The sequence below is a fragment of the Pinus tabuliformis genome, chromosome 3_1 (assembly GCF_031772625.1).
Source record: "Pinus tabuliformis cultivar Carrire ecotype Pingquan chromosome 3_1, CPIR1, whole genome shotgun sequence".
NCBI lineage: Eukaryota > Viridiplantae > Streptophyta > Pinopsida > Pinales > Pinaceae > Pinus > Pinus tabuliformis.
In genome coordinates, this window is record NC_142301.1 from 831,586,360 (window position 1) to 831,595,310 (window position 8,951).

Here is an 8,951-nt window from a genome sequence, read left to right on the forward strand (position 1 = left end):
CTCGTCATGGTAGCTTATCCAGATTCAGTCCCTTTCACCTAGTATACAGAAGGGAATCAATGGTCCCCGCAGAATTCTTGATACCCAGCCTATTAGCGGTGCAAGCTACGAGGATGCCTGAAGAAGAGTCGACACAGAACCACCTGGATGAGTTAATGGCATTAGAGGAGCACAGATTCCTGGCAAGGCATCACCAAGAAGTTGAGAAGTCGCGGTACAAGGTGTGGCATGATCGCCACATTAGGATCAAATAGTTTGAAAAAGGTGACTCAAATAAATTATTATTCAGGCAACTTTCCTGGGGCATTTAAGGACCTTTCTGGCCACCCTGGGTTTACTTTCCTTCCCTATACCTATTATTATATATGTAATTATGCGGTATATAAGAGGGTAACTTATTGAGTGGTTCATGAAGAACCATTTCATAATCGATCATATTCTGTAATTGTCAAACTTATGACAGGCTTCCCTTGTTCTTCTTCCCTTGCTGGCTGAGGAAGCTGTTTGTTTGTAATTCTTGTTGGCCTACTGGACTACCATCATTCAAGCTTGCTTCGAGCTTCCCTGCCAAACTACCTTACCAATCGAATTCATTCGCATAAGAACAAGATGCATTTTGAGCTCCCTTTTCTTGATGGAATACACGATAATCACCACTAGCTATAAGTGCTTCTTGCTTTTATTCCCTTTCTTCCATACCAGACTACTCTAATGAATTAGCTTCTTAATACCCCCTTTTTTCCCCCTTTAGGGTAATGAGAAAAAATAAAAGAGAGAGAGAAAAAAGATACCCCCCACCCCTCAAAGAGGTACAAGGGACCTGGGCATCTCCCCAGAGTGAGAGTTATTTTTATGGTTTGATTTTTGAGGTTGATTGAGTCTTTTCATTTTTTAGGTCGAGTGAGTCTTTTCATTTTTGCGGTCAAGTGAGTCTTTTAATTTTTTAGGTCGAGTGAGTCTTTTAATTTTAGGTTGGTGGAGTCTTAGCTAGCCGGTGCACACAAGTAGGGATTTCCTTAGAGGTTGGGCTTTGAAACTCCAAGAGGGGAGCAGGTGTATCTATACGTCGTTGGGTAGGTGTCCACTATGCATGTATCTTGTTTCCCAGAGTGCCTGGCTTTAGACCTGTATCACATTCCTCGAGATCCAGGTCTGCCAGTATTTCTTGCTAGGGAACTGTAAGCAGAGCCAGTATCCCATATTTGGTTTCCTGTTTGCTTAGCCTATTTCCGTTTGGACGCTCCAGGTCTCTACGAAGCCTCACAATGTGGTCTTAGCCAGAATGTCATACTCGACATCCTGTTTGACTAGCCATCTCCTCTATGATGTTAAATTCCTCACTTCATCTTGATGTTACCGCGCACGATTGTGAACTGGCCTTAGGGCTCAACGAGACCCAACCCACCCTGAAAATCCCAATGGTGGTCAGACCACTGCAAGGATGGATCCCAAAGGATCGTAAGATTGTATATATCTTTGGAGTGATGGCTCACCCCCGGAAAATCCAAAAGCCTGAGGCCCTGACAGCATTTGGTGGTTGAGGATGAATCTTACACTTTGTGAAGCCGATTGAGTTCTACTCCCCTCATGTGAAGCTAAATTTTTGGTTGAGTTCTACCCCACTCATGAAGCTTATAGTTGCGTTCTACTCCCACTCATGTGAAGCTGAATTTGTGCTTGAGAAAAAATCATTCCAATCTTGTTAAGAAGGGGTTTGGTTTTCACCCATCTAGGTATAGGAGTACTCTGTTAAGGCCACTGGCATGCCATCCACGAGTAAGGAAAGGTGTGGTGGCCTCATCTACAGGATAGAATTCTTACTATACTCTGACTCCTCATACCCAATAGTAGGACGTGGCATCTCCATCTCCATCTGTGTTATCAGGAAAACTAGTGTCTATGCAGAGCTGCTAGTCCCACTAAGGCTGGTAGCTACCTTAGAAACAAACAAACTAAAACTACTTTCGTTTTCCTTTATGAGAAATAGATAAGAGGGGAATAAGGAGACCAACCTCTGTCTTGCGCTTGGTTCCTCGCTCGATTCCTCTCCCTTCTGATAGATCTTTGCCACTCGCTTCCTCGTCTACCCAACTTCAAAGAGCACCTGTAGAATCAAAGGAGCATAACACTATCCAAGAACATAGATCTATTATCATAAACAATATATGACCAGATATATATTGACCACACAAATGCGTATAACATCAATCATACAAGAATGTGGAGGAAAACTTGAATAGCTTTATTGATAATCAAGAAAGAGCAAAGAGGATTACAACCAATTGTTCTGACCCAGCATCATCCTCTCAGCAAGAAAGCCCTTCTTCACCTCATGAAAAGCTTAGATCACCAAACACTATGATATTGCACCAAGAAAGCAGCAGCACTTCCTTACAAGATACAAAATTCCAGCCTCTGGATCTCTGGGATGAGGGATCCATATATAGATGTTTGCAAGGGGGGTGAGTCAGCTTTTGAGATTTGATTAGTGTCCTCTCTCTAATAGTTCTTGATTCCACTTGGAGATTGATGATCTCTTACTCATCCCTGGGTGAATGCATAGAGGCAAGTGTCACAGGAGAAGTTTCTAGAAGATTCCATGATCCTCCACCCTGCAGATTGACCCTGCCATTTGTCCACTCTCGCCCATCGCACCCCATAGAAGAGCTTTTCAAGATGCATCACACCTCCTGTGTGTATTTAGGTGGGATGCAGCGCACTTTGACCATGGAGCAGGTGAGATGGTCCAGTTTTGACCAGTTCTGAGCAGTTTTTCATGGAGAACTTCTGGGAGAAGATGTAATCAGTTGACCTTGTTCTTTTAGAGGTTGGAACAATACTTTTAGGGACTTAAGAGCCCTTGGTTTATGGAAATTTATGATTGGGGTTCCAGTGCCCAAAAATGTCTATAAGAGTTGCCCCCTAAAGCACGAGGTCGTTAATCTATTGATGTCAGGTGAAATTCTTTATCATGAGGATCTGAAGTTCTTTCAAGCTGGAAGGCGACCTGTAATAAGATACAATACAATACATTATATTCATAATATTTTCATGATCTAGCTGAGGCGGGCATTCCCATGCTCAACTTTATAAATTCATTTTCATATACATAAGACAGATAATTGTCTGAGTGTAGACTGATGATTCTGGTAGAGCCATCATCCCTTAGGTTGGATGATTATCTGTGCAATAATGATGTACATTTGATGTCTTTATTTTCCTGAATATATATCGCAGCCCGGATGGATGAAACTAGATCAGGGTTCTTCAATCTCGTTCGATCTTCACTCAAAGTACAAGTTGATCCATGTGAGAGATGTTCTGGAGTCGAACATGGAAAGACATCGCTTGATTACCAGCCAATGATGTAAGTTGTTAACAGGTGCGATAGGAATCACCGATAATGATGATGACCCTCAAGGTACTACAGTACAATTCAAGTGGTGTGAATAAGGGACTTGGCGTCGAACACCACGCAAAATATTTCGGTCGAAGGCCATTGATGTAAACTTGTCGCTGGAAGTGAGAAACTTGCCATTGAGGCATGCAAGCTTCAAAGTACTGAAAGGGTTGTTCCTAGATCGACTTCTTGGATAATGAGCTGATGTCGACAAGAAGCGATCCGTCATAGGAGGGCCTTAATGAATCCCACATCAATGACACGGAACGGAGCAAATGATTTTAATGGAGGTGAAAACGATCTGGTGATATAAGGTTCAGGGTGGCAGTCATGAAAGAATGGAGCGTAAATGTATTGCAGTGGGTGAGACACAGGTGAATTCTCTAAGCAACTTCTCTTGAACATATCGGCGACACTGACATGATGGATCGGTAGCATTAACCCCAACTATGGATGGTGTGACGGAACCATGGTGATGTGACCAGTGAATGGAACAACCCAACCCGACTCGAATGCAGAGTGAAAGTGTCATGTTCAAGAGCGACTTGCTACCGATAAAGTTTCTTCAAGTTTTCTTCCCAATTTTTCCCCAGTCATTGCTGACTAGTACCTCTTTATTTTTGTCAAGCTTGAGAAGGATAACATATTCTTGTTCTATAATTTTCCCTTCGAGCAAACACATCGCTATGTTTTAACGAGCCTAGCGATAGTGAAACTCGTTCTTATCTGTATGGACAAGTTTGTCGCTATTCGGTTTTAACGAGTTTAACGACAAGGATAACTCAGTCCTTTTCAATTTTAGAGAGTCTGAAAAAGGGACGTAAAGGAAACTCCAATAATCCTTTTTAGTCATATAATCCCTTGAGTCCGAAAAAGTATAAAACAATACAAAAGGGATGAATTTTCGGTACTTTTAACGAGCCAAACAAGAAAAGCGCTCGGTCTTTGTGTAATAATCCCTCAAGTCCAAAAAAATTAAAATCTAAAGGAGGGATAGCACTTCCGGTCCCTTTAACGAGCTGGAGAGGCCAATGGCTCGGCAATCCTTTCATATTTTATGAGTCAGTTGAAAAGAGCTTAAAGGAGACTCATTTTTTGAGGAACGAGTGATAAATTCAAGTAGCAGCTAATTCCAGGTAAGGTTTGGAATTTTCCAATCACGGCAGTGTCACAAGGATGGCTAACAGGATCACTCTTCGCAGTTGTTCCTCAAACAGGGTAAACAATCAAATCAAGGTGAATGATCGGCCAATACAGAGTGGAGGTGATGATGAGAACATGACCAAGGCTTCAAAGGCTGATGATAATACATTCATGATGGTTATTTACCAGAAATTGGTTCATTTTTTAATGAGCTTAAACTCTGGGGGAACATTTGCTCATTGCTTATGTTAATTTTTTAACGAGCTTGAATTCTGCGTTAAAATTGCTCAATATAATGGTCATTGATTGTCTTGATTTTACCATTGAAAACTTTGTTCTTTCAAAGGTCGTACTGCCTGCTCAATTGCTTCATCAAACTAGTTAGAAACGAACAATACATGTTTGAAAAATGAGTTAAAACACTAATATTTTACTTGAATTACGTGAAAAGTAATTTAAAAGTGCTTTTTACCTCTCATTTTACCATTTCATTTGAACTTTGGTTTGTTGGAGCTTTGGAGGTGCTTTCCCCCTTTGATTTTCACTAGCTGATTCCGAGAGATTTCGTGGATGATTCTCAACGCCGTCTGGACCAGGTAGGAGCTAAACCTGAGATCTTTAATTTCATCCTTTCCTTTTTGCATTCTGAGCATGTTTTCTGGTTTTTCTGAGCCTCTGGGGTTTGAAAAACTCACCCTGGCTCCATCGCACCTCTTCTACATCGAAATGTGCGATGCATGCTGGCTTAGCCATTGGCCAGTCAGCATGCATCCCACCTAGAACACTGTTGGGGGTGCGATGGGCACAAAGAGGGCCATTTATGCACAGTTTTTCATGGAAATTTTTGCATTTTTTTCACCAAATCAAGATCTTGACTCTTCTCTTGTTTGTTTCAGAGATTCATTGGAGAAAAATGCCTGTTACATGGCGAGAATGTGAGCATGAAGAAGAGGACATGCTTGCTTTACATGATCCGGTTACGGTAAATGCACTGCAGAACTGTGGCCTGTTCAAGTTTTTCCGCATCTCTTGCATGAGGCAACAAATCAACCTGTTGCAATATTTTCTCAATGCATGGGATCCTACCACCCAGGTGTTCCAGATTAGGGGCAAATCTATCCCCTTGACTGTCGTGGACATCTATTTTTTGACTGGCTTATCGAGGCGGGGTGCCCCTATCTCATTATCAAGTTCAGCCCATGGGGATGAATCTGTGAGAGATTACATTCGTAGGTATTGCAGAGAGGGATCTCAGCCGAGCAAGGACGGCAAGATCATTATCGGAGATGTCACTTACAGGTCCCTGAGGACCATTTTGTTCACTTTTGCTAGACTGGCTGGTAGTGCAGCACTTCACGTGGCCAACAGGTCTTATATACAGTATGCCTTGGAATGCCTTGAACCAAAGGTGTTCAACTGGTGTGATGCAGTACTCTCTGTGATGAAAGAACAACTAACCAAGGTGAAAAATGGAAGATTGAAGAACTTTGGATATGGTTCTATCTTGACAGCTTTCGCCTTGGAAAAGATCCCGCTGATGCAGCCGTAGTATGTTTCACTTGGTTTACCTCCACCGACTGAGCCATGGATGTAGAGATGGGTCGAACTTATGGCCAAACATGCTGGTCAGTCCCAGATTTCCTTCTTTGATACCTTTTTCGAGTGGTTCAACTCTCAGGAGATGGTTTTTCCTGAGTATCCATATGCCGGTATGGATTTCCGGGGTGATCCGGATTTGGTACTGCCTGCTCGCGAGCAGTGGGGTGTCATCGGTAAATTCTCTGACCATATCTCTTTTTATCATTTCTCTCTATAATGTTCTTGTGCTTTCTTCTATCATGACTAATCAAAACTCATGTGCTCATGCAGATGTTGGACCAGTTCGACCAGTAGTACGCCTGAGAGTGCCAGCTGCTGCTCCAGCAGGAGACGGTGCGGGAACGGCTTTCCTTCACGACCTTGATGCAGTCGAGACTCTTTCAGCATTGCAGGATCAGGTCAAAGGCCTTACTCTTGGTATTCCGGGCGTGAGGACCGACGAGCTGCCCCTGAGGTTGCAGCGACATACTACCGGTGTGTCGAGTCGGTGGACTAGGCTTTTACGCATGATTGCACAGGCAGTGACTTGTTATCACCAGCATCATTAGACTAGGGTGCCCCCTAGCATTTTGAGTTTTGGGTCATTTGACCAATTTTGTCTTGGTTACAGAACATTATGTGTAAACCATAAACAATAATATATATATATATATATATATATATATATATATATATATATATATATATATTATATATTTCGGAGATTTATTTCGGTTAAGTTACATGATCCTAATGCAAATGTTGATGAAATGATTCTTTTTATAAATGTTGCAAATGTCTATCTAACACATAATACGCCAATGAGTCTGTTAATGTGTTTAAGTTTATGGAAATATGTTGATATTGAATAAAATCAAATTGCCTTCCCAAAATCTTGAACCTTAGGAACATGCGATAGATAGTTGGATTTCGGACGAAGTAAATACCAGTGAGTTATAGTATGACGAGCTGTGAGTCTAGCATGACGACAAGTCGGCTTATGCCATGTGTGATGGTATCAGAGAGAAGTTCTATCAACGCACTATATTCAGCAATGTTATTTGTTGACCGACCAATACATACCCCTCTGAAACTTACTAACTCGCTGCTTGGATCAAAAATGGCCCAGGCCGCAGAAGATAGATTCTGTGAATTATGACTCGCTCCGTCAACATATACAACGAAAGATTCCAATAGGTTCGACATCTGTGACAAATGTAAAAAGTGGATTACTTGACCAAAACAATTACTCTTAGTGAAAACAAAAATGTAACAAAAGCATAGGGGTTACCACACTGAATCATGCGTAGTAACGCTTAAGGTACAACCCATTACGGGGTTGCACCAGTGGAATCCCATCATAATCCATTAACTCGTAGGCTCCTTTTGCTAATACACGCTTAACAATATAGGGGCCCATCCATAAAGACTTGAACTTACCTACTCCCAATTTATCGGATTCCTAGTCATAAAGCAAGCCCAAGTCACCTTCTGAGAAGACACAGGGTTTGACATTCTTGTCGAACTACGCCTTGACTCGTTTCTTATGGGCTTCATTAGCCAAAGCGACATCACGACGGGTTTAATCCAATTGGATTAGTTCCAAGAAACGAGCCTCCTCTTCTGAAGTTCCAGGGAGGAGGTCGACTGCGAGTTTGAGGGACGAGATTTCACACTGAACTGGTAAGATTGCTTCTAGGCCATACACCAGTTGAAAAGGTGTGAACCCGGTTGCATTCCTTACCGACGTTCGGTATGCCCACAAGGCTGAGTACAGGATTAGGTGCCAACTCCTTTTGTGGACTCCAATAATCCTTTGCAGCATCCGCTTCAGGACTTTGTTGATTGCTTCAACTTGTCCATTGGCATGCGGGTAATATGGAGTAGAGCTGTCATGGGACAAACCTAATTTGGCAGCCAATTCGACCATCATGTGATTGCAAAAATGCGATCCATGATCTGTGACTATAGACTGTGGAACGCCGAATCTAGCGACTACATGATTGAAAAAGAAAAGGGCAGTTGTTTCACCAGTGTTATCTAAAGTAGGCATCGCCTCGACCCATTTGGTAAAATTGTCCACCGTGACTATGATATACCCATGCCCCCCCCTCGAGGTGGGGTTACATGTCATGAAATCAATGCCCCATTTGGCGAATGGCCCAACAACAATTATCAGTTGCAGAGGTGCGGGTGGTTTTCTGTTTTTTCTATCGAAAATTTGACATGCATGGCAACTTCTGACTACGGTTATGCAATCTTTGAACATTGTTGCCCAGAAGTATCCTGCTCGTAAAAATTTTTGCGTTGTAGTGTAACCAGATTGATGCCCCCCCACACGCACCTAAATGGCAATCATTCAGGACTTTTTCGGCCTCCTCGTGGGTGAGGCACCTCGTCAAAACTATATCGACACCACGACAGTAAAGTGTATCACCGACGATCATGTAGTCTTTTGATTGGTATCGAATACATTTTTGTTCCGAGTGAGAGGTATTAGACCTATATTTTTGGGTTTGGAGATAGATGATTATATCTCCATACCACAGATTGCTTGAAGATATCAGAAACAAAGATTCAACCACGATGGTTTCTTCGAATGTTTCATCTTGGACGACGATGGGAGATAGTATAGTAATTCTGCGAAAACCAGGGATTTCTTTGATTTGGATTTTACGAATTCCAGATCAAACTCTTGGAGAATTGCTATCCATTTTGAATATTTGCCCCCCAGTAACTGTCGCGACAATATATAAGTCATGGGGTTGCAATCTGACAAAATGGTAGTTTTTCGAAAGAGGACATAGTGTCGAAATCTCTGTATTGCTTG